The sequence below is a fragment of the Cebus imitator genome, unplaced genomic scaffold, assembly GCF_001604975.1.
Source record: "Cebus imitator isolate Cc_AM_T3 unplaced genomic scaffold, Cebus_imitator-1.0 Scaffold29, whole genome shotgun sequence".
NCBI classification, from domain to species: Eukaryota; Metazoa; Chordata; class Mammalia; order Primates; family Cebidae; genus Cebus; species Cebus imitator.
This window is the reverse complement of record NW_016107344.1, coordinates 9348383-9375206: the sequence shown is the minus strand read 5'-3', so window position 1 is coordinate 9375206 and position 26824 is coordinate 9348383. Positions and strand designations below refer to the sequence as shown.

The 26824-nt window shown below is 37.3% G+C and overlaps 1 protein-coding gene across 13 annotated transcripts in view; it reads left to right on the top strand.

Annotated features, from left to right (window-relative positions):
• KLF12 (Kruppel like factor 12) overlaps positions 1 to 26824 on the top strand; it is a 647154-nt gene that overhangs the window by 393047 nt on the left and 227283 nt on the right. For 2 of the 13 annotated variants that reach the window (XM_037736801.1, XM_037736802.1), the window contains one exon: positions 771 to 873. The exons of the other annotated variants lie outside the window; for them this stretch is intronic. The gene's annotated coding sequence lies outside the window, so the exon portion shown is untranslated. The remainder of the gene's footprint in view (positions 1 to 770; positions 874 to 26824) is intronic. 13 annotated transcript variants of the gene reach the window in all.

Here is a 26824-nt window from a genome sequence, read left to right as displayed (position 1 = left end):
TTTAGAATATTTTCTTCCTGGAACATAATTCTACAGTAAACACTCTTTTAAGATAAAAAGTGAAAGGATAGAAAAAGATATATTATGCAAACACTAAGTAACTGCAAAACCAAAACGCTGGTGCCTGTACTCATATCAAAACAGGCCTCAGAACAAGAATATAACCAGAGATAAAATGGAGCATTTCATAATAATAAGGATGTCAGTTCATTAAGGGAACATAATAGTTTTACATGCTTGTCTACCTTAGTAACCCGTTAGATAGATTTAATATTTGTATTAGTAAATAAAGTTGCAGAGATATCATGCATGTTAGATCACACAACCAGTAAGTAACGGGCACTGAACTGTAGTTCATGCCTTGTGAATTAGTCTTTTCACCATTGCAGGATATTTGTCTTTGTAACTCGATTTTGATGATTGTAACTAGTTATCACATTGAACATGATCTGATATCAGAGATAATTCCCACTAACATATTGATGTATAAGAAGAATCTTATGTAGACCTTGTGAAAAGTTTTTGTTTATTACCCCAGTAAATGCAAATTTGCCTAACTAGAGTCATAGGGCCTTTCACTCAGCATCCTACAGTAAATGTGAACTCTTTTGAATCACTGTTTCAACTTAATTTCATAGGAGTAAAAATATTTTACTACATAAGATATGTTTGTTTTAGTATAAAATGTTTGCATTTACTTAATGGGCAGACATAATCCCTGGTCACCACATGTTCAAAATTCTGTTTCACTGTGTGTCTATCAATTTCAGAAATCAACAGAATGAGCAGAACTGACTCCACATATTAGATTCAGCTTCTGGAAAACTCCCCTAGTATTTTGAGAAACCAATGTAACAATAAAGATGTCAACAGGTATTTTTTTTTTTCTTTACAAATTATGTCAGAGAGTCATCACTGAGAAAAATGCTGTGATCTGAAGGTATTCCACCTGGTGACACTTTTGATTAGTTTAATGTCTTACTGAGTGATCATATCTGTGGCTACAGAAGAGTAAAACTGTTCACTGTCATTGGTCAGTCCTTTCTGTTATCTTAAAAAAAAAAAAAACGCAAAGAAAGTATCTTAAGGAAATACAAATTTCTTTTCATCTATCTTAAATGAACTGTAATGTTCAAGATGACTCATAGTCTCTATGACTAATTTTCTCTTTAACTCTCAAACTCCAATTTCATTGCTATGTTCTTGTCATAACTAATTATATCTTTTTCCATAAATTTATGAAGATATTAATTGAGATTCATTCTTTAAAGACTTTATCTGCTAAATAAGGCAGTCTTGTTTCTATAAAATTCAGATAAAGAAGGAATTTATTTCTTTTTTCTTGGTTATACACTTTATTTTTAACTTGAAATAAATTAATGCAGCGGTGCTTTTAAAACTTTGAACCTTCCTTAGCTAGGTCAGTTCTAATGAGGTAATAGAATGAGACTTCTGGGTTGCTTGAAGTTTTGTTATAAATTTGATATAAAAGATGAGTATTCAGACTACTTAAAGATAGTTAATATATATTGTAAAATCGTAAAAAAAAAAAAAAAAGTATTAGAGGTGAAGCATTTTCTATGCACAGTGCAGGTGCTGCTGGCTCCGATCATAGATATATTTTCAAGATTATGTTTTTCCCCAGTCAGCATTATACTCACAAAAACTTACATATTGCTAAAAATTTCACCATCAGCAATTTTGCAAACTAACACTATTTTCCTAGATATCATCATCAAAATCCTTACTGGGTGTTGTTTTATCAAGTTAGAAGATAGATAGACAGTTATCTCTTTCCATTGACATTGCATGTCTATGCTATTTGCTCTCCTCCCCTCAAATTTTATTTGCCATAGTAGTTCCTGATTTCTATACTGACATAAATATATATAAATGGGATTTTTGCCTTGATCCTCTTTTGATTATTGCCCTTGGGTAAATTCACATTTCTTTGCAGTGTTTTTGAGCTATAGAAATGTTTCTGAGCGCGATATAAAACATTTTTCTGTTTAAATTCAGGTATAATAAAATGTATGAATTCAGCAAGAATAAATGAAATTGTATACATAATATTTAGCATAGTACATACACTGTATGTCAAGTAATCAATAAAATGTAACTGCTCTTGCATTTGCTGCTAATCTGCATTTCTCATGAATTTTGTCATAGAAAACATTTGGGATTTGAAAATCAAAATATGTGGCCGTGCGTGGTAGCTCACACCTGTAATCCCCACACTTTGGGAGGCCAAGGCAGGTGGATCACCTGAGGTTGGGAGTTCAAGACCAGCCTGACCAACATGGAGAAATCCCGTCTCTACTAAAAATACAAAAATATTAGCCGGTTGTGGTGGCACATGCCTGTATTCCCAGCTACTCGGGAGGCTGAGGCAGGAGACTTCCTTGAACCTGGTAGGCAGAGGTTGTGGTGAGCTGAGATTGCACCATTGCACTTCAGCCTGGGCAAGAAGAGTGAAATTCCATCTCCAAAAAATATATCTATGTGTGCTTTCAATTATTCACATAGCTGTTCAAAAAGGATTTAACATTAATGATGCTCCCGAGTAATGCTGTGCTTTCTTACTTTATTATCAGGGAAAAGTTGGTACTATTGGTACTATCAGTCTGTTTATATGATAATATTAAAACATGGATATTGTGCTGTTATATACTTGCATTTTACCAATAACTGATGTTTTAGAATAGATGTCTTTAATTCTGTTTTCTGGATATTACTCAGAAATACTGTGTCTTATATGCAGCTATCTTTCCTTAAACATGAACTACTAAAAACAATTGTTATTGTAGAAAGCATTTAAAATGTTATTCAGAAACATACGTGGTTGTGACCATTAAATGAATGATGGTTTTTAAAAACTTTCTCAAATTGAATAGAAAACTTTTCTAGTTAATATCTAGTATTTTATTTCAAATTTGTCTCCAAAATGATAAAACATTACTAGCATTCAGTGTCCCCATCGTCTTAGCAAATGACCCTTGAAGAAATATAAGAAAAATATAAGAGGTAAAAATAATGTATGACATATAATGTGGCCAGTTTATTTAATAGGTTTTATTTACTAGGTATTTGTTTTTTTTATTAAAAATGATGCATATGACTATGCTTTTATAACATTTTTAAATGATAGGGGAAAAAATTCAAATTTCTGGCACTTGCAGTTTTTTTTTTTTTTTTTTTGCACTTGTCATCCAGGCTCAAGTGAAGTGGCACAATCTCGGCTTACTGCAACCTTCGCCTCCCAGGTTCAAGCGATTCTCCAGCCTCAGCCTCCCGAGTAGCTGGGATTACAAGTGCCTGCCTCTATGCCCGGCTAATTTTTAAAGTTTTAATAGAGACAGGATTTTGCCATGTTGGCCGAGCTTGTCTCGAACTCCTGACCTCAGGTGATCCACCTGCCTCAGCCTCCCAGAGTGCTGGAATTACAGGCGTGAGCCACCACACCCGGCCAGCCGCAATTTTTAAACTCATCATCTTTACATTATGCCCTGAACAATGTCTTGCTATAGTAAGAGACCTGTGGCCTTTACTAGAAAGAGTAAATTGTTTTCAAATGCAGTTTTACGTGTATAATCTGACCCTTCTTTATATAACTGACTTTATTTCTCAGAACCTTTCAGCCTGCTTTTATCAGGGTGTATAGTGGCCTTTTGTGATTGCCTGACATCTTTTATTTATCATCTTGACATTTCCTTAGCTTCTTGTATTGTGATTCCAATCCTCTCAAGATAGAATCTTTATTTTTCAGCTGCATCTCCTAGACTCTCTTGCTGCTAGGATATGGACACAGTGCCCATCTGTTGCACCATTCATGAAAGGGATGCAGAAGGGAGCATTTTAAGGCTGCCCGCACACGGAAGAACAGCTCTTTGGGCAAGTGCAATGGCTAGGACTTACGGTTTTGCAGGGGAGGCTGTGGCATTTCTGGCACCACATACTCGGAGGTGGCAGCAGTGGTATTTTCACTGGAACGACCTGGTGTGCTTGCGCTTTGTCCCACCCGTGTTGTTCCTGGCTGATTCTCTGATCTACTGAGATTTCTGAGCTGATATTTGAAAAGATGTCTCTCTCCACTTAAACTATACAAAGGGGATTCTGTTGTTTGCAGCTGATACAGTGAGATATACTCACTTTTCTGATAAATAGATCTTATTTTGATAACTCTGTAATTTCAGTGTGTGGATTTTGAAGCCAGACTTTATTTATGTCCTACTCTGACACTTTGTTTAACCTGGGCAAGCCACTTAATCTGTCTCAGTTTCTTTATCTGTAAAATGGGGATGTTAATAATACCTACCTCATGAGATTTCTGGGAAGGTAGAGAAGTTATTTATGTAATATTTCTTGGCTAATAGCAGTGACTTCCACCTGAAGCACCCTCTTCTGTTCCTTTAGTTTATTTTAGAGTTGCCTTGCAAGTCCCAGCACAAAATCCCTCTTCCAGAAAGCATTTCCACTGATCTCTGTTCCCTTTGCACTTTTATTGAATCTACTTATAGTCACTACCCACCCAGTTTACCACTTACTTGAGCTCAAATTGTATCATGTGGATTAATTCTCTTCTCAGCTTGATTTCAAGCACGTTCATTTTTAGTCACAAAATGGTGTTGAGTTATTAGTGACAAAGGTAGGCAAGAATCTGACTTGAAGGAGCCCCACGGTTTACTTGGATGGTGATCCTAATATTAAATTTCCAACAAGAATGTCTATGGGGGGGTACTGTTTATGAATGCTTTTATGTGCTTGGGCACTTATATTATCTCATCTAACACCCTCGTAATCTTGTGGTGATCATTGCCACTTGACCAGTGAGGACAGCTGTAATTAATAATGGTTAAGGAACTTTAGGATCCCCAGCTTCTCAGTGTCAGAATGAGCTGTGTTTAAAAATGCTTTTTTGTGATACTATGCTGCCACTTAAATACCAAAAACATGTTAGGCAAGACAGCAAGTCTTAATCTTTTTGCTGCCAGAGGGTCTTGCCTTGTGTGTTGATGGCCACTGACTGATCAAGGTGGTGGCTGCTGACTGGAGCAGCTGTGGCAACTTCCTAAAATAAGACAATGAAGTTTACTGCATCAGCTGACTCTTCTTTCATAAAAGAGTTTTCTGTAGCATGCGATGCTATTTGATAGTGTTTTGCCCACAGTAGAACATCTTTCATGATTAGAGTCAATCCTCTCAAACCCTGCCTCTGCATTTTCAACTACATTTATGAAGGATTCTAAATCTTTTGTTGTTGTTTCAACAATGTCAACAGCATCTTTATCTGGAGTGGATTCCATCTGAAGAAACCATTGGCTTATCTGTATAAAGCAACTCCTCATCCATGAAAATTTTATCTGAGATTGAAGCAATTCTGCCATGTCTTCAAGATTCACTTCTAATTCTAGTTCTCTTGCTATTTCCACCACACCTGCAGTTCTTTCCTCCACTGAAGTTTTCTTAAACACCTCCAAGTCATCCATGTGAGTGAAATCAACTTATCCCAAACTCGTGCTGATGTTGATACTTTGACCTCTTCACATGAATCACAGATATTCTTAGGGTATCTAGAATAGTGAATCCTTTCCAAAAATTTATCAATTCGCTTTGCATAGGTCCATCAAAGAAAGCATTATCTATGGCAGCTATAACTTTATGAAATACATTTCTTTAAGACTTGAAAGTCAAAACAGCTACTTATCCAAGGGCTGCAGAATGGATTTTGTGTTTGCAAATATGAAAATAATATTAATGTTTTTGTACACCTCTGTTAGTGCTTTTGGGTACATTGTCAAAGTAATATTTTGCAAGGGATCTTTTGTTCTGAGTAGTAGGACTTAATAGTGAGCTTAAAATACTCAGTAAACCATGCTGTTAACAGATGTGCTGTCATCCAGGCTTTGGGTTCCATTTCTAGAGCACAGACAGTAGATGTAGCATAACACTTAAGGCCCCTAGGATTTTCAGATTTGTAAACGTGCATCGGCTGCAGTTAAAAGTCACCAGCTACATTAGCCCCTAACAAGAGAGTCAGCCTGTGCTTTCAAGCCAGGCATTGACTGATCTCTTACTATGAAAATCCTAGATGGCATCTTTTTCCAATACAAGGCCGTTTTGTATACACTGAAAGTCTGTTTAATGTATATTCCTGCCTTCATCAACGATCTTAACTTGCCGCAGCTTTCGGATAAATCAGCTGTTGCTTTACCTTGTAGTATTAAGCTTTAGAGACGGTTTCTGTCCTTAAACCTCATGAACCAACTTCTAGAGCTAGCTTCACACTTTTTCTGTAGCCGTCTCATCTCTGTCAGCCTCATAAAATTGATGAAAGTTGGAGACTTGAGGGAATGTTGTGGCTGGTTTGATCACCTGTCCAGACCACTCAAACTTTCTCCGTATCAGCAATAAAGTGGTTTCACTTTCTTACTGTGTATTCACTGGAGTAGCACTTTTAATTTCTTTCAGGAACTTTACCTTTTCATTTGCAACGTGGCTATTTGGTATAAGAGGCCTAGGTTTCAGCCTGTTTTGGCTTTCGACATGCGTTTCTCGCTAAACTTAGTCATTTCTAGTTTTCAGTTTAAAGTGAGAGACATGGAACTCTTCCTCTCACTTGAACACTTAAAGCCATTGTAGGGTTGTTACTTGGCCTAATTTCAGTACTTAGTGTATCAGGGAATAGGGGGCTGGAGGAGATGGAAAGAGACAGGGGAAAGAATATTGGTTGGGGTGGTTAGAACACACACAACATTTATTAAGTTCATAGTCTTCTATGGCAGGGTTCATGGCACCCAAAAAAAAAATCACGGTAGTTACATCAAAGGTAACTGGCCACAGCTCACCACAACAGACATAATAATGAAAACATTGGAAATACTGGGAAAATTAACAAACCAAAATGTAACACAGAGACATGAAGCAAGCACATGCTGTTGGAAAAATGGCACCAATAAATTTCTAAATGCAGGCTTGCCCTAAACCTAAAATTTGTTTTGTTTTGTTTTGTTTTGTTTTAAAAATAGGCAGTATCTGTGAAGTACAACAAAGCAAAGCACAGTAAAATGAAGTCTACCTGTACTTAAAGTGCCATGTATAATTAATATTTTAGGATGATATACTTTATTATGTATTTGTAACTTAAAGAGTTGGCCATGCTCTTCCTGAGTCCTACTTTACACCTGTGTATATGCTTTGCATGCCTCAGAGTGCCTTCTTGTGCCTTTTCATGTGATGTTTGTGTGAGTTCATTGAGAAGGTGAAATAAAAGTACTGTGGTCATTTTTTTCAAGAGAAAACTGAAAAATTCATGTTTTACCCATATGTAATATCATTTGGTAATTATTTCCAATGGATGGCCAGAAAATGCAGGTGTGCCTGCATGGTATTGATGATCAGTGTCTAAGTTGAATTGGTGAGAGGATATTGTCTGCCTCAGGACTCAGAAGCCTGGGGTATGGAATACAACATTTTTCAAAGTGTGGCCTGCAGACTGTGACTGTGAAATGTCCTGGGTTCCCACACCAGACCTACCAAATCAGGATCTCTGGGAAGAAGACAAACACCCCGGGTGTTCACCAGATTCCCCAGGTGATTCTCATTCTTACAGAATCTGAGAACAACTGACCCAGAGGAGGGTAATAAGGTCCCTGGTTCATTGGGCTTTGGGGACTGTGACTTCTAAGGTGCTACTTTCTAAATCAAAGGACCCAGCCTTCTGTGATGGAACAATTAAAAAGTGGCTGCCGTGACCCTCGGAATGCCCGCCCGGTCTGATGGGCACGGGCTTTTAGAGGAGCCAGTGGGTGCTGCAGCCTGGAGACATCTGAGAAGTTCTTAGTAGCTGAAATTGGTTAGTAGTAGATGCATATAAATTCTGAGTGGCACAAATGATTCCATTGAAACTCCGTGAGAGTTGGGAGGAAATTGAGTTATATATAAGAAGTATAGTAAGTGAGATATGCATAATGCTGGGACACTTTCTCCAGCAGCCTTTGAATTCCTGCAGAGCCCAGTGAATTTCCATTGTCATGGGTGGCATTGTATTTCCAAGTTCCAAGCCAATTACCATTGAATCATGAGAAATGTACTCACTCTATCTTTGAAGGAGTAGTTCACATTTTAGTCTTTGACATTTCATTTTACCTCTTTCTACTAAGAGAGTGAATGACTCATTTAGAAGATAAAAAAAAAAAAAATACTTGAACTGTTTAAAATATTGATGTTATAAGTGCTATAACTTTGAAGAGGAAGCGTGAAAATTGGCATTTAAATGACATCTCCAAAGATTCCACATCTTTTGTACAGAATGAGACTCGCTATTGGAGTGAACCTGAGATGCTGGATTTCGAATTTGTGTTGGAAGGCCTAACGGCAGGGCTGCTGTGTCTGGCTGAGCACAGCGTAAAGCCACCCTACAGAGTGAGTCTGGGGGTTAATATTCAGTCTGTGCTAGCCTGGCCAGTCAGGAGCCCTAGTTCATGATTTTTCTGACATATATTTTTCTAATTATCTGAAGAGAAATGTCTAATTTTAAAAGTTTGAACACAGTGTTTTTGGGTTAGCTGAAGTCTTGCACAATACCTAGGGCAGTGCAGAAAGTAGGCTCCCAGTCAGTCTCGACTGCCTTTCAATTTATTGAGCCTGACAAGAAGTCAAAGACGCTGTGTTTCTGGGATGCAATGTACATAGAATCTTCATTCCGTTATCTCTGACATGGTGGATCAGAAGAATCTGCCTCTCTCCCGGTTGTAAGCAAAGACAGATCACACCTTCCCACCCCCAACAAAACAAAATTGATGAACAAATGGTATAGAATTGTACACACAGGTTCATGTCACACTATTCCCTCTCGACGGTTCCTCCAGTCCAAAATCTAATTCCTAATTTCTCTTTGGCAGTGCAGCTTCTTGATTTTGCCAGTGTTTTCCATGGGTACTGAGATGTTAAGCTCATCTTCAGCCTCATGCTGTATCTGAGATACAGGAGTGATCTGTTTATGACCAGAAGTATTGTAGGATTTCCAACAAAGACAATTAATGGGAGAAAAAGCAAATACAACTTTGATCTGCCATTCATATGTAAAATATTTAAGGCAAAGGGCAAGAATAAAGTAATTTTCAGTGTATAGAAAATATGAAGGCTTTACTCCTTGAAGGTAGTATTAGTGCAAGTAGAAAATAGTTTCATTGAAACTAGACGAAAAATTAATTCACTTAAATGAAAACTAGGTACCAAAACAATTGTATGCAATAGTAGAAAATGCTGATTCTTCATACTGTGAAAAGCATGACTTTTTTTAATTAAAAGATTGTGTACAATTAAAAACATAATGCTATTTATTGATTCTGCAACCACATAATAGAAAGCCCACAGATTCTAAAGCTCTTCTTTCCTTTATCATCTCTAGGTATGATGATAATGGTTTAGTATTTCTTTTGAACTTTAACAAATCGAGAGACTACTTCCTCCATCCTGAGGGCATGGTATAGGGGTTAGCTGCAATAATTGCAGAATACATGTATCCAGTAAGATGTGGGTTACAGCATGGGTTTTCAATATGCGTGTTTATTCCCCAGGGGAGGCACTTCTTAACAAACTTGAGTTACTATTAACATGTATTATTACATTTAACATGTATTATATATCTTGTACATATATCATGTATATATATGCACATATATTACATCTTTGCATTAATATGTATTGCATTTTTTACCATTACATTTGATTCTTGCAACTGAATTTTCAGCTGGGGACATTAAGTTGCAGAATATGTAAGTGCCTATCTGAACTCAAAGTTTAGGAGTATTTTTTCCAGTATGCACAGATAATAAAAAAATGTTGTCTTAGGCACATTCTCTGATAGACACAAGACAGGAAAAAATATTAATGCATAAGTATTGTATTTATAGCCTCTTCTTTCTGCCAGCTTTTGTGTGGTAGGCCTTTGTTATACAGAATCTCGATAATGGGAGAGTAAGGGTGAAAGGAACTTCACTTCCACCTTCTGAAAGTTCAAGAACTTGAGTACATGAAAGAAACTGAAAATAGATAGATTAATGGGAGAAAAAGCATACAAGTTTATTGTGGGTCAGCACACAGGAATCACACCAAGTAATGAAACACCAAGGGGGCCGGATGGTTGAAGTTTAAATACCTTCTTCATAGAAGAGAGAGAAGTGGGAGATGCAGGCGATTTTAGAGGAAAAGTGAATGATTTTTAGGGGAGACAAGTGGGCCTGAGAAAAGACAGTAGTCTGGGACAAAGTCTGAGTTATGGGTGTGGTGTCTGCTCTCTCTTCTTTCCTATCAGTTAATCTCTCTTTGATGAGATCTTTAGAAGGAGGCCCAAGACACTGCATTCATTCTCAAGGAAATGCGTTTCCTCAGATAAGGGAACCTTAGAGAAAGCCCCTCCTTGTGCTTTTGGAGAAGGGAGAGGGGCAAGAGCCTGGGAGTGGAAGGAGGGCAGAGAGATCTTGGTTCTGAGGCTTGCTGCTTTAGTTCAAAATACTCAGCTGGTCAAAGAGCCATACTTTGGGGTATTGTTTTCTGAGCCGCAATGAGGGAGAGAGATGACTCTTGAGGGAGAGGGTAGAAGTGAAAAGCAGGAAATGCACTGTGCTTTGGCTTAACTTTTTAGGAAAGGACAGAGAACTGTTGCCAAATAGGAGAATAATTAACTTTGAAAGGGTCCCCAAGGTTGGGAATAGGGGAATTAAGAGCCTCAAAAAGTTTTGACAAGTTTGGATAGATAATTCTGTGGACAGGAGGGATGGATTTGCCACGTTTCAGATTTGGAAAATGGAGAAAGGGGATTTTGAAAGTTTGCATATTACAGTCACATTTTAGTTTTTAAATTTTGGTGAGAGCCTTGACTAAGCAGTTAAGTAGTTTTTTAAATACTGGGTTGGTATTTTCTTGAATGAGACCTTGTTATGTCTGCACCATAAGATGACTTAGCTTACATGCATTTAAAAAAAAATGCACAAAGACACACCCAAACTTCACACACACATATATGTACATAGTTATACATGGGTGTATGTTTATGCATATGTAAACTTATATACACATAAAATACAAATATTTATGTGTATATATGTGTGTATATTCATGTAATTTATGCATGTTGTGTTTATACATGAATTAATTTATTTGCACAAGCACCAAATATGTCTCATGGTTTTGGCACTGCTGTACAGTATTGTTCAGAACAGGCTTTTCAAACTACTTTGCATCTTTCTGAATTTGAAGGAGAAAAGATGCTAATAGTAGAGCCCCTGAAAGGAGAGGGAGTGGATGTCCCAACAGCAAACTCTTTCAGTGGAATGCTGTTGGCTGGATTTCCTTTCTATAAGTTGAGAAAATTTAAGGGAGAAAGATTTATAATAAAGAAATAATAGTAGCAATAAACTTGGATGTTTCTCAGTTAAGGGTTCAGAATCTAAGGATATAATCTCAAAGTGGGTTGCAGGGCAGCCCTGATGTACTGGAACACACTTCACAGGAGGAATGAAAATGGTACAAATCCTCGTGAAGTTATGTTGCTTTTCATAGTATATTGGTTATAATATCCAGATATATGGATGCATTCAAATGCAATTAGAGGATGGATTCACAATAGTATGGCCTGCAGTGTTAATGATATAGTTGGGAATTGGAGATGAGTGAAATGCAACAATAAAATAAATACCATTATTTGCCCATTAGAGCAAACTGTAGAGTGAGGTAGTCAATTTTAATTTGGACTTAATTGTTGAGGAAATATAGGCCTTTTTTAAAAAAAAAAATTACTATGGATTCATTTTGTTTTCACTTTTCTTTTCTTTTTTGAGATGGAGTCTCACTCTGTCGCCCAGGCTGGAGTGCAGTGGCACCATCTTGACTCATTGCAACCTCTACCTCCTGGGTTCAGGCGATTCTTCTGCCTCAGCCTTTCTAGTAGCTGGGACTATAGGCATGTGCCACCATGCCCAGCTAATTTTTACTGTATTTTTAGTAGAGACGGGGTTTCACCATCTTGACCAGGCTGGTCTTGAACTCCTGACCTTGTGATCCACCCACCTCAGCCTCCCAAAGTGTTGGGATTACAGGCATGAGCCACCACACCTGGCCTTTGTTTTCTATCTATTCTAGATTTAGGATTTAGAGAAAGACGGATTTCTTCCCTATATCAAGATCAGCAGCAGGATTAACAGAGAAAATGGTTGTCTCTGTGCAGTGTAGAGGAATTATAAAAAGCAGTCATTTTGGATTAGTTACTGTTCGATATTGTTACAGGAGTCAAGACTCTGTCATGAGGTTAGCACATTTTCTATTCAACTTATGGATAACCATTCTAGGAATTTTCATGGTAAATCCTGGGTGACACTTTAGGAGCTGCCCTCGTTAGAATTCTTGAAGGAGCAGCAGAACTAAATTGATGAGTTTTTTCTGAACTTTGAAGTTTCCTAAAGATGATCTTTAAGTATCTGGGGCCTCTGTTGATATGGACAGTACTCCTGGGGTAGTTACAGGTACTCCCATTTGTTCTCAGAAGCTCAGGGGCCCATGTGCTCAAGTTAGTACCAACAGTTTGATTCCAGGGCACCCATTTAGCTTGTGGCATTTGGCAGGGATTCTCCAGAATCAGATTGGTTTTCAGAGTAGTCCAACTAAGTCAATTTAGAGTTAATGACATGTTTCAGGTCTTCAGAACTTTGGCAGCACAACTCAACACACAGAATTGAGTAAACCAAGCAGCATTAAAGAGTCTAATAGCAGCACGGTTTAGAGTACATCAGTTAAAACATCACAATAACAGTTAGGGTTCCCTTAACACTTCTGGGTTTCTGGCAGGAGAAATCCAGTGTCTAACCAAACTCAAGATCAGGTGGTAAGAAATAAATCCTTGTTGGATAATTCTTTTACTGGCATTCTTTCTTATTTTCTAGTTTTGATTGTTAAATAGCTCTCTAAATGTTGCCTTTGTATTGGGTAAAGAGCTTGAATCTCAATGAGTTTGGATTATAACTAGTTCACATCACAGAGTCTGAAATTCTTAGGGTTTTTTTAATCAAATACATAAATGGACCTAAAATAGTTCTGTGTAAAAAAAACATCTTGTATAGTACTGGGGGGTGAGGTGAGAAATGTGTCTTAAGTTAGTAGGCATTTTTGTAGTTCATCTATATCATGGACTGGAGGATTGAATTTTCTAGTAGCAATTTCAAAGAGAGAGCAGTAGAAATAGTTGTAGACATTTCAGTGGTGGAACTTCAAGGTAGAAATATTGCCATGGAAACAAAGATTTGAGTAGGAGTAAGAAGAGGAGTTACAAAAGGAAGAATATTTGGGGAAAAAAAAGAAGAAAAAAGATGTTTTTAAGTTTTACTTATAATTGCATTTGCTAAGTCTGCATTCGCTTTTGAGCTGGTTCTTTGGTCCTTTCACTCAGTTTTGTGAGTGGGGGCAGGAAAATACCTCTCTTTCACGTGCTCTCTCTCTACATATATATATATGTGTGTATGTGTATGGTGTGTGTGTGTGTGTGTGAGTGTAGATGTATGTGTATATGTATATGTGTGTATATATGTATATGTGTGTATATAACCTAAAGGTCAAGAATATTTTTTTTTTTTCATTTTTCACTGTGTCTTCACAGTGGAAAAGCCCAAAACAAATACTGTTTGGTTAGTATTTTTTACTCAGTTTGATTTTTTAAATGCCTTCTAAGTACCTGTTATATATAAGACATTGGCCTAGATGCTGTAGGGTCACCAAATATATAATTGATAATATCCAATACAAAGAGTTTATACTCAAAGCAGGATACTTGCAGCAGGAGAAAGAATATTAGCTAGTGTTTGTTTATTGCCTGTTTGCTAGATTTAGCACTTCATGTATTTAATTATTCTGACAAACTTATCAGTTAACTATGACTATCTTCCTCTTCCTTGAAGAAACTGAGTCTTAAGAATGATCTGTTAGGGTGATAACTAAAAATAAATGGCAGAGTCCATCTGGGTACCTAATATAAACTAAAAGCTGGACTCTTAAATATACCTCTATGTTGCCATCATGTATGTATGCCATAAGCAGTATGGGTGGGTACAGAAACATAGGTAGTTAAAAATAATAGACTCCTGAGCATGGGTGATTCTATCTGATTTATAAGGTCTAGAAGGGCCCCAAGGTGGTGACCACTGATCTAGGCATTGGAAAGGTTAGTGTAAATGTGAAAGAAATCATTCTAGGCAGAGGGAGTAGTACCAGGAAAGGTGCTGAGATTTATTAGTATAAGTGTGTGTCTCCCAGTACAAATGCTATATATTGAGTATTTGATAGCATTTATAAAGTAATCATTTTTGTAGCCGATAAAATGGACACTTAAGAAAATGGAGTGTTTTCTTTGAAGGCAAGGCCAATCAGACACTTGGTATATGATCCATGCCGAACCTTGGATAGTTAATTTTTGGTGTCCAAATTTGGACAGTAGTTAACAAAGTTTAATTTAAAGAGATGGCCATTTTTTGATCTAGTTGGGTACAAGAGTGGCCTAAGGAATATTAGTGTTCATGTCCCTACCTTCAGAATAATTGCTGATACCATTTACTGCTTTGAATATGTCTTTTACCTGTTAACTGGGGACAGATGAAGTTAACAAATAAGGACAATGACATCATTGCAGGAGCTCAAAGCCAGTTCTTGCACTTACAGTGTAGAATGCTAATAAGATGCAGACATCCCAATTCCTCATCTCCCAGTTCTTTATTAAATATTAATATATTAATTTATGTGACTACAGTCTGTCACTGAAGCTTCTACCTTCTCACTCCATACATCAAAGTTAAATGATCACACTTAAGCCCTCATTGCAAAGTAACTTACAGGCTCTGACTAATTCATCATAACATTTCTCAATTGGTTCTTATTTAAATATTATGATTGCTGTTTTATAGGCAGAGAATAGGAGGCAAAGACATTGACACATTGACAGTGTTTATTGATATTGGCTACTTAAAGCATTGTACCTAAAGTGCTACATTGAGCATAATGACATTAATTTCTTTCAGAGTTTTTTACTTTTTAGGACTCTGGGATGTTGTGGGGTAGATATTTGCCGAAGAAATAATCTCTGTGGCTCCTCTGCTATACTGAGGCAGAAATATTTACTAGATGTTTCATCTCTCTGGTTCTTGTGGTCCCTGTTCTGGAATTCAATAAAGCTATATCTTTTAATTCATTGTTTTTTCTATGAACAACTATTCAAAGTGTCAGCCATTATGTAAAATTATTAAAACTTTAAAACTGTGTGTGTGCGCGTGTGTGTGCGTGTGTGTGTGTGTGTGTGTGTGTGTGAGTCATAGCTCTTCCCTAAGTTGGAGTACTGTTTATTTGCCTGTTTCATTCAGGATTTATACTTTTTAATTACAGAAGCCAAATTATTCCAATCCTCTAAAAATTTATGCAAGATCAATGAGAACGGAAGAGACAAAATCATAAAACTCCATGTTTTTGGCATAAAGGGAAGACAGAGTCAAATTATCTGCAAGTAGAAAGGTAAATGCTAACTTCCGGAAAAGAGATTTCTCAAGTTTCCTTCTCAAGTCTTTGTGGAGAGCAGAGTTTTTAGAAAAATTGCATGGAAAAGAGAAGATGTAATTGAGCTAAAATCTACCACCAAGAGAGAAAGTCGATCCTAAATTCAGAAATACTGAAAAAGAGGCCTGGGCATATCAGAGCAGTGACTGCAGGGAAAGGGTGTAACGCCTGTGTGTGGGACTCAGGCAGGCAGGCAATCTTGGAAAGGCAGCACTTCTAAGGAAATGACACAGTGGGAGGCCGAACAGTGACCTCTAACGATATCCATGTCCTAGTCCTTGGAACCTGTGCCTGTTACCTTATCCTCTGCAAAAGGGATTTTGCAGATGTAATTATGTTGAGTATTTTGAGATAGAGAAATTATCCTGAATTATCTGGGTGGGACCTAAGTGAAATCCCAAGGGCCTTTGTAAGAGGGAAGCAGGAAGAAATTTGACTACAGAAGAGAAGACAGTGTGAGGATGGAACAGAAGCTGGAGTGACACCAACGGGAGCCAAGGAATACCAGCAGCCACTGGAAACTGGGAGAAGCCAGAATGGATTTTCACCTGGAGCCTCCAGAGGGAGCCATCCCTGCCAGCCCCAGAAGGTTTACTTTGTACTTTGGGCTTCCAGAATTAGAATAGGATAAGAAAGTTTCTGTTGTTTTAAGCCATTCCATTTGTGGTAATTTGTTACATAAGCATTAGGAAACTAATACAGAGTGTAAAATGGGAAACTTAGTTTTGTGAATTCTTCAGAGAAAGCAAAAACAAACGAGGGGAAATGTGGGATCTCGAAAGGAAAAAAAAAGATGAAAACATAAATGGAAAACACATAGTTCCCCTGCCCATCACCCCTACACCCTAAAGAAACTACATTTTTGCTAACCTAACAGAAAAGACCTTTCTTGAAGGAAGTCATGAGAGACTGTGCTAGAATAACCCTGTGTCCTGTCTCTTGCAATTTTTCCTGTTGCAGAATGAGTGTGGGGAAAGAGAGTCCTTCACAGAGGTGTTCTCCAACCTTGTTAAATTTATTTCACTCTTGCAACTCGTACTGATTTTCAAAAGCCAGCCAGAGAATTTGGCTTTTTCTATAACTTTATAGATGCTAGTTTCTTACTGAAGAAAAAAATTATTTAGCTGTCTTCACATCTATTTATTGAGTGCATGCTATGTGTACTGTTCTCAGAACCGTCAAGGTAGGAGTTAGTGAAAATCTCACTTTGGTGAAATTCTTGGGGCTGTAATATGCACAACCATCCCTTGCTGATGAAGGGCTGCAGCAGCTGTAGGGTCCCAGGGGACGGGTGGGTTGGTCTTCTGATGTCTGCCCAGACTCACAGCAGGGCGAGCCACATAGGGAGAGGGGTGTGTCAGAGATGGCAAACCCAGGTGCCAGAGAAGGACCTGGAAAAGGAAATTCAAGGGATCAGAAGCAGATATCAGAAATAAGTCAGAAAGTGTTGTTTAAGGTAGGTCAGAGCAAAGTGGTTTGGGGTATAGGCTGGGAAGGCAAAGGTGCCAGGGAACATTTATTAGTGTTGGCAGGACCACGGCAGTCAGCTTAAAGACTCGGAGTTGGGCTGGCCAGCGACCAGCAAAGATTAAAAATAAATTTATTTAATTTATGGATATGCAGTACAAATGATTTCTTATAAAACAGTTGACTGTGCTCCTCCTTTTTTTAAAAAAACTTCTTTTAATAGAAAAATGTTTATAAAGCTGTTCCAGATGCAGTTATAATAAGTATTTATCACCATGTTTAGAAATTTGGCATATTCTGCTTGTACAGTTTTAAAAGTGTTATACTTCAAGTAACAACAGTTGAAATAAAAACAGAATGAAGGTGATATTAACTTATACAAAAAAAGTACTTTCTAAAAATAAAGCTCTTTTTATTTTAAAGGTATTAAAAGGTTTCTGTCTTTTTGCTAAGTTTAAATTTGTTATTTTGGTCATTGCCAGCATAAATGCTTTATTTTACTTCTTAGCCCATCCAGTCCAGTTCTTCCTTTCTTGCTGTGTGAGAGGAATAGTATACTTGGGGAGTAACAGTGGATTAAGGACTTGGTTGGTCATTGTATTGGTACGAAGGAAAGAGTTTTCTCATTCATGCTTAGATCCACTGAATGCTCCTCCTTCTGGCCTTGCCACACACCATCAGGGCTGAATGAAATGTGCACCATGATTTACAGTTGATGGTTAAAATTATGGCAAACCTGAGGCCTAGTCCAGGTTCCTGTAGCAGGCCTGTGGTTCTCAAGTGCTGCATCAGCTAGTTTTTGCTAGATTTACACATGGAAGGGTTTTCTCCACGGAAGGAAACACTAAAATGACTTGGTAAATTCCAAACTGATGACTAAGTGATGTGTAAGGAGAGGCCAGACTAGACAATGGGAAGAAGAAAGGAGAGTGTGTGAAAACGAAAAAAAAAAAAAAAAAGTGGCCTGTGCAACACTGTATGCCTGTTACTGAGTTCAGTCCTGTGGGTACAATGATGAGAAATGGAAACAGTGTGCTTCAGGAGCCCAGTCTAGTGGGGAAGAAAGACAGGTGTTGGAGAAATGTGTGCCCTGCTTGGGGAAGACGGCTCAGCACAGCTCTCAGCTTGGCAACTAATTAGGGAAGGTTTCATGGAGGAGGAAATACCTGAGATAAGTTATGAAAAATAATGACATGGAGACGTAGGGGAAGGAGAGAGAGAGAGAGAGAGAGAGAGAGAGGGAGACGCCAAAGGAGGAAGACTAAAGCTTCATGCCGTGAGTGAGGGGAGAATAAGTAGCTTGACATTGTGGAAGGAATGTAAAACCTGGAGATAAAAAGCTAAATTGTTCTTAAAGAGTTAACAAAGAACTGTGGTGTGTGAGTTAGCCTATGTATAAGCTTCCTGGAGCTGCCTTAACAAATGACCACAAACATGGTGTCTTAAAGCAACAGAAATTTATTCTTTTACAGTTCTGAAGGCTAGAAGTCCACAATTATTCATGTCAACAGGGCCATGCTGTCTCTGAAACCTGTAGGAGAAAAGCCTTCCATGCCTCATCTAGCTTCTGATGTTTGCCAGCAATCCTTGGTGTTCCTCAGTTTGTAGAAGTGTCACTCCAATCTCTGTCTCTGCTTCTCCTTTTGTATCTATGTGTGTTTCTCTCCTGTTCTAATAAGGACACATGTCTTAACGGATTCAGGGCCCACCATCATCCAGTATGACCTCATTTTAACTAATTACCTTTGCAATGACCTTATTCCAAATAAGATCACATTCTAAGGTACTGAGAGTTAGAACTTCCACATATCATTTTGGAGAACATAATTCAACCCAAAACAATATTCACAAAAGAGTGTTTAAGTTTATATTTTTCCCTGGGAATTACTTAAAGGAAGGCCACGCAGTGGGAACCCACACTTGTGGGCTGATAAACTGTGGTGATTTTTTAAATGGCCTGTCGAAGAAGAAAAGGCAAACTTGAACATAATGAACTGAGAAAAGGAACACTTAATATTTATAGCTCTAGTAACCCTCATTAAATAAACAATGGGCAGCGTTTTTCTGAGAAGCTCTGTGGAAGCTATTTTAAAAACTATCTTTTGGGAGTTATTGTGAAGGAGAAGTCAGTAGTTAAACCATCAGCAATGTCCTTATTTCAACAAAAAAAAAAGCAAACCGTGGACATATCCTATCCTAAATCATTGTATTTTATAGAAACATAAAAGGAACAGAAACACAGGCCAATGGCAGGGTCTCTAGCCTACATGACAGGGTTTTATTGAAAAGGTTATATGATATTTGCTTTGGAATAAAGACATAGAATGAAGGCAGAAAGACAAAGTCCATTTCTGTGATTTAAAAATTAAAGAATGCAACTTTTAGTTTGTACTTTCTTATTATCTGAATATCTTTCTTATTTCTGTAACTTCTGATGTTCTAGATGCACTTTAAAAATCTACAATTCGTCAGTTAGAATAGGCCAACAAATACCCTCCAATTCATAGAAATTCACTGCATATGCATTTATTTAAGAACATTTCTGTGAACTTCTAAATCACTGTTCTGTTTCTCTGTCCCTGACTGTCTGTAGGAATGTATTTGGCTGTTAATCTGTTAATCTACAGAGTACACGGACAGTATTGAAGCCATGAGTTTTGTTAAATAGCATTTTCAAAGTTTATCCTGCAAATCCACTAAATTTATATTATTAGACTCAGGTCTTTCTTTGTTGTTTTATATTGATTTGCTGAACAAAAGTTGAAGTAGCTTCCTAATGAAAGTTTTACATTTTAGTAGTCATGAAATTTGAATAAATATTTTCATTTATTCGTCTAACAACATACCTTATCTTCTTGCCTCTTATTAACCATTTGTTTTTATTCATTTATTTAAAAATGTTTCCAAAGAAATAAAAATTGAAAGCATAAAATTAAAAAATTTATGAATTATATGAAAATGTACAAGGTGATTATATACAAAATAACCAAACTGAGAGGATTCTTGGAATAGTAGATCAAGAAAAACCAAAGGCTTTAAAGAAGCTTCCCTTAAGCTATTTGGACAAAAATGGAACGTGTGGACTGAATGAAGTGGCATCAAGAACATTAATAGATATTTAAATGCGCCTATTCAAAATTTTTGTTTTTAAACAAACATAAGTCATGTTGGGACATAGTGAATGCCTGGTACGTGTAGATTGATGAATGGCTGGCTGGATAGCAGTTATTAAAATTCCCTTGACTTTGTGCTGGAAATGCTACATCTGTCCTATTAGGGCAACATACTTTACTTTGAAAATGAGCAATCTGTTTAGGTATATGTGGCCAGGATGGTGAGGGATTTGAAAATCATCCCATATTAAGCATCATTGAAATAACAAAAAGCATTTAGTCCACAGAGGAACAGGCATGTATGTGAAGAGACCACAAATTTTCAGAGTTTTGAAAGATTATTGTTGATGTCATATGCTTCATCAAATGTACTTCAGAAGGCAGAATTAGTACAAACTTTGCAAATTACACAGAGGCAAAACTGGGATATATGAGGAAGCAAAAACTTAGTAACTAGTCAAATTGTTTGAAAAATGAGGTCCTCTTTCTGACAAGTACTTTATGCTTGACCAGTGGTAGTATGGATACAGAATCTAGTTGAAGACTGAAAACTTTACTTTGGATACCTTTGGCTGGGAGGGTTAGAAGGTGATCTTTTAGGTGCACCTTCCAAAGATTTTGTAATTCTCTGAAAGATCTTAGGTATGAAACTTTGGTCTGTTGATCAGCAAATACGCATTTTTGTCCATTTTCTTCTGTACTGTGAGCACTACTGGAGACGGATAGTCTCTGTATGATCTTTATACTCTGGCCATAGCCACAATGCTAACATAACTTACATAACTGTACCTGGTGTTGCCATTCATTGATTTCATCATTTGTTAAATATTTTATTGTTCTATCATGTACTAAGCACTGTTTTAGGGAGTAGGGATAAAACAGACAATCATGAACTTATTTCTTTGGGGAGTGGGGCAGATAGCATAGAGATCAACAACTAAATATGTATCAGCGGTGAGTACTATAAAGAAAAATGAAAACCAGCCAGGCGCGATGGCTCACACCTATAATCCCAGCACTTTGGGAGGCCTTGGGAGGCAGATCACTTGAGGTCAGCAGTTCAAGACCAGCCTGGCCAACATGGTGAAAACCTGTCTCTACAAAAATACAAATATTAGCCAGGCATGATGGTGGGTACCTGTAATCCCAGCTACTTGGAAGGCTGAGGTGGGAGAATCACTTGAACCGGGGAGGCAGCGGTTGTAGTGAGCTGAGGTAGCATTACTGCACTTCAGCCTGGGTGACAGAGCAAGACTCTGTTTCAAGGAAAAAAAAAAAAAAAAGAAACCCTTTGGGGGGGGTTAAAGATTGATCAAAAGGTTAACTTTTTTTTTTTTTTTTGGACACAGAGTCTGTCTCCCAGGCTCGAGTTCAGTGATGTAATCTTGGCTTACTGTAACCTCCTCATCCCAGGTTCAAGTGATTCTCCTGCCTTAGCCTCCCAAGTAGCTGGGACTACAGGCGTACGCCACCACACCTGGCTAATTTGTTGTATTTTTAGTAGAGATGGGGTTTCACCATGTTAGCCAGGCTAGTCTCGATCTCTTGACCTCGTGATCCGCCCACCTCAGCCTCCCAAAGTGTTGGAATTACAGGCCTGAGCCACTGCGCCCGGCCAGAAGGGTTAATTTTTTAATAAGATTCTCAAACCCTTCCAATAGGGAGACACTGAACCAAGACCTGATAGATGCAGTAGACTAAGCCAAGCCTAAACTATTCTCATTCCAGGCAAGTGGGCAACTAGTACAAAGGCCTGAAGGAGGAGTGTGTTTCTGTGTTTGAGGCATAATAAAGAGGCATTGTATCTGAGGCAGAAAAGCCAGGGGAAGAGGTGTGGGAGTTGTTGGTGCTTGCTAGAAGGAAGAGAGAGGGTCAGTCATGTGGGTCATTGTAATGACTTAGGCTTTCACTGCCAGGGGAAGCCTTGAATGCAGAGATCATGTTCAGAGGGAAGAACAGAGTTATCAAATGACCAGTGAAGTATCAATTAAAATGAGCCCTGGACTGATGGTGTGGAACCAGATGCTAGGATGGTCTGTGCCATCAAACACCTGGACGGGCTTCTTCAAGTTACGTAACCACTCTGGGTCTTGATTGATTTTGTATTTGTGGACTGAAATATTAATAGGTGGCCTATAAGGATCTTTATGGTTTTTTAATTTCTTGATTAAGTATCATTTTGTATTAAGTTTAGAAGACTGGATCTGAGCTGGGTTTTAAAAGTAGGCAGAATGTAGATCAGTATGAGCAAAGAGGACAGGATAGTCCAAATGTGGAGAATGCTGTGTGAATGGAGGCAGAATATGTATTGAAAGTGACGAACCACAAAGAGTCTGGCTCAGTGAGGGCGGAAGGGGGCTTCTGAAGGAATTGTGGATAGATATAAGACATTAACAGATTATTGGTCAACAGGCAGGGGAGGTTAATATGCTCCAATGAATAAAGAACCATCATATATTTTAGAATGGGGACTAAAAGGTTGATGTCGCTAAGAAAGTAATATGGACTTTGCATTCGACAATGTATCATTTCGCAACAATATCTTTGATAAATAGAATTTGGGTTATACTGGTAGAAATTAAGTAGTAGAAAATCTCTTAAAAGAAATGTGCCTCCACTGTCTCCCTTACTAAAATAGAACAGATGAGCCATAATCAGAGCTGGTAACTGGAATGGTGATTGCTCTGAGGACAAATGTATATAAACATTGTTACTTGAATACCTAGATTTGGGAAAGCAGTAAGAAGGAAGGTTCTGAACCTGAGATGCCCAGATTAAAGTAGGACGTTTTGAGATGGGCTAAACTGTTTTCAAGTGAGTAGCACCCTGACTCTTAGAAGAAGCAGGCAGAAATCCCCTCTCAGGCATCCACATTGTAGATTTCCAGGATTTTAACAGACTAAGATCAGGCAGGTCACAATCATTTGTCACCAACTTGATAAGAAGGTAGGACATTTTATGTGAGAATTAGCCAAAGCAGTAAAATAAACATTTAAACACTTACGGAGTTACAGATATTGCAGTTATTAAACATAGACGATAGAGTGACTGTATGTACTTATTTAAGAAATAAAAGATGAACCACAAAAATGAATAAGTAATGAAAAACTGTTAACAATAATCAGGAAGACCTGCACAAGAACCACATGGAACCTCCAAAAATGGGAAATGTTGTGGAAATTAAAAAAATGGAATAGATTAAGAAGCAGATGAGTCACAGCTAAAGACAGTTAGTAAACTGGAAAATATATGTAAGAATTACCTAGAAGGAAACACACAAAGGAAAATGGAAATGTAAAAAGATTGAGAGATTGTAATAGCAGACTTCCCACAGGAGAGAAACTGAAGAGTCAATATTTGAAAGCATAATGGTTAAGAATTTTAAGAACTAATAAAACATGCAAATTCCGTTATTCAGTTTGTATAAAGTATCCCAAGTAGGATAAACAAAAATATGAAAATTTTTGTTTAAAAATCTATTTCAGTGGGTTTTTTTTTGTTTTTTTGTTTTGTTTTGTTTTGGTTAAAAATATATATTTTTAGAGCATTTGGGGGACTAAAAAAATTGGAGTTGGTGACATCAGCTAAGAGTTGCTCACCATCGTTATGGTGAGAGATGATAACTTGGATGTATGATACAGGAGTAATGACGAAAAGGCAATCAGTACATGTATTAAATCAAACTCCAGTGATATCAGATGAAATGATCTGATATTAGGGTAAAGAAAAAGATCAAATAGCCATTGTCATTCTAGGTTTTTGTGATTACAACACAGGCATGGAGAAAAGTTGGGAAGGTGAACTGAACCACTTTGAGGAAAAGATGTCTGTTTGGTTTTAGATAGGTTAATTAAGTTTGGGGGAATAATAGCATATTGAAATGAAAACTTCAAGTAGAGAAGCCATCCTTATGAACATTTAAAAACTTCTGATGGATGCTTACTGTGAAAAAATGGATTACACATTAACAAAATTTTGTTATAATCCACAGTTAAAAATAAAGGATTCTTTTCAGTGCAATATTTTACCATGGTATGTTTTATGTGCGTATTGCAGTGATGTAAGGGGAGCAATACAGTATAAATCCAGATTACTGAAGTTACTAAATTGATTCAAGATTACTAAAGTAATTGGGAATTTAATTTCTGGAATTGCGATCTTTTTTTTAACATAAATTAAAAATGGTAAGAGTAATGTTCATGAGATTCTTGGACTTAGGTTAAGGTATGTTGGTTTCACTCTGAATTGTGTATTTGTAAAGTTATGCTACTATTACCTGCCTAGGTTATTAATTTAGCAGTGATTATCCATGATATCATATTTCAACAAAGCCCCATGAACATAAAAAAACTTAGCGCTGCCTCAGATTTTAGCTACACAGGAAAGATTAAAAGCCTTTTACTTACACAAGTAAAACAATAATTTGAAAGTCAGAGGTGACTAAATAACAGAGAAGCAATGGTAAACTGCAGGGTAAATTTGAGTAACGAATGGGTCCTTCTAAAGGGGAGAAAGTCATCTTGAATATAATGCCTCTAACATTATATTTAATTTTTTGGTTTATAATATTCCATGAGATTAAGTATGTGTTAAAAACAGGCTTTGAACCCTTGTGTAATGTCTTTATACAGCCATCGAAACAAAACAAACATGCAAATCAAATAGAATCAACACTTCAGAAAATTATAAAATTGAAATTACCATCACATCTGTTTTAGATTATTATTACTGCTTATTTTTTATTTATTTTTTGCATAGTATAAATTGCTGTCAACCCACTGACTGTTAAGGCACAGGACTTTTTAGTTTGACAAGCCTGCTATTCTAAGATCTGTGTATTCTTGCTACTTTCCTCTGTTTGAATTACTAGGAAATCACAGTTATGGCTCCCAGTGCTGTCATTTGGCCTATGCTGAACTACACTCATCACTGTTAAGTCTGCCTCCATCCGTTTCCTGCTAAACCAGCCCTGGGTGTTAAAGTGGAACTTAACATGTTGCTTATACAACAGTAATAACCTCAGACGTTGAAATCACGGGACAGTCTCTTAATAAAATGATCCAGAATATAGTTGTGCTAATTTTAAAGATTATCACTAAAATGAAGAACAGATTTTCCCAGAGATAGCTAACATTTCTGATAATACATTCCTTGGCCTTTTGGGACCCAAATGTTAATGGCCTGATGAACTTAGTAAAAAACAAAACAGAACAAAAAGCTTGAGAAACTGTCTTTTCATCTCTTAGTGAAGCAGGTAAATAAGAAATAGCACATTATTCTCTCCTCTCCAGTGAAAATTGCATTTACAGTAGATTAAAAGATCTGAGAAACAGAACCTGAAAGATTTTGGGGCAATGATTGTTAGATAAATCAACCAATACATCCGAGAAAACAAATTTGTTGCACTTTTCTAGCAGGTGTTGGGTAGTGAATTTTATTAGGGGATCCTTAATAGCTATAATTAACAGGCAGAGCCTTTAAATGTGACTTTTTAAAATCTGAAAGTTATGGCTGAGATAATTTTGATTGCCTATTTTTGATCTGTTATACCTCCATTTCTAGCCTTGCCTTCCAGAGGCTTGCTTGAAGATTGTTGATTGCCCATGTTGTATTTGTCATTAGAAATATCTGATTATGATCATCCTTGATGCCAGCCACTGTCTTATCTTCACTAATACAGTGGTCACCACCTTTTTTGGCATCAGGGACCAGTTTTATGGAAGACAGTTTTTCCATGAATGGACAAAAGGTGTGGGGGTGGGAGATGGTTTTGGGTTGAAACAGTTCCACCTCAGATCATCATAAGGACCATGCAGCCTGGATCCCTCACATGCACAGTAACAATAAGACTTCTGCTCCTGTGAGAATCCAGTGCCTCAGCTGAGCTGACAGAAGGTGGAGCTCAGGCAGAAAGGCTCACTGGCCCACTACTCACCTCCTGCTGTGCAACAAGGTTCCTAACAGGCCAAGGGCCACTGGGGACCCCTGCACTTGCATATCTTCAGCTTGATTCTGTTGTAGCTTGAGTGCAAAAGAGGTGGAAGATTGTGATACTTCTGGGGCAAGAAGCTTCCCACACACCCAGTTGTTAAAATTTAGTTGATCTACCTTTTGAGAATTGTATGACTTGATTTGTGAATAAACCTTTACAAGTAATTATACAATTCTATTCTTGAATTTGGCTTTAGGTACAAATGCTATTAAATTTCATAGTAAAATGAATATATTGAAAAGATAGTCAGATTTTTGTCCTTTTAGTGTATTTCCAAATATCATGTTAAATTTCTCTTTCCCTTTTATTTCCCTTGTACTGTCTCCTTACAGCCTTATGTGTTTGTGGAATGCCATAATTAATAAGACTTTAGACTCTGTGGTTAATTTTAGTGTTTATTGCCCATCTCCTGATGTGATCACTTCATCACTATCACAGCATGTTCTGGCATACACAAATGCCACACAAATAACAGAACTTTTAAAAAAAAGAAAAAACAGCATTGCCTTAAAAAATTAACCTATCAATTAGACATCAGCCAAGTGAGTAGGTTTCTTCTGTTAGATCATATTACATAAAAACTTCTGTTAACCCAGATGAAAAAATATAAGGTCTTGATTTGTGGGCCAACATTTTTGTCAAAATAATTATAATTTATCAGTGC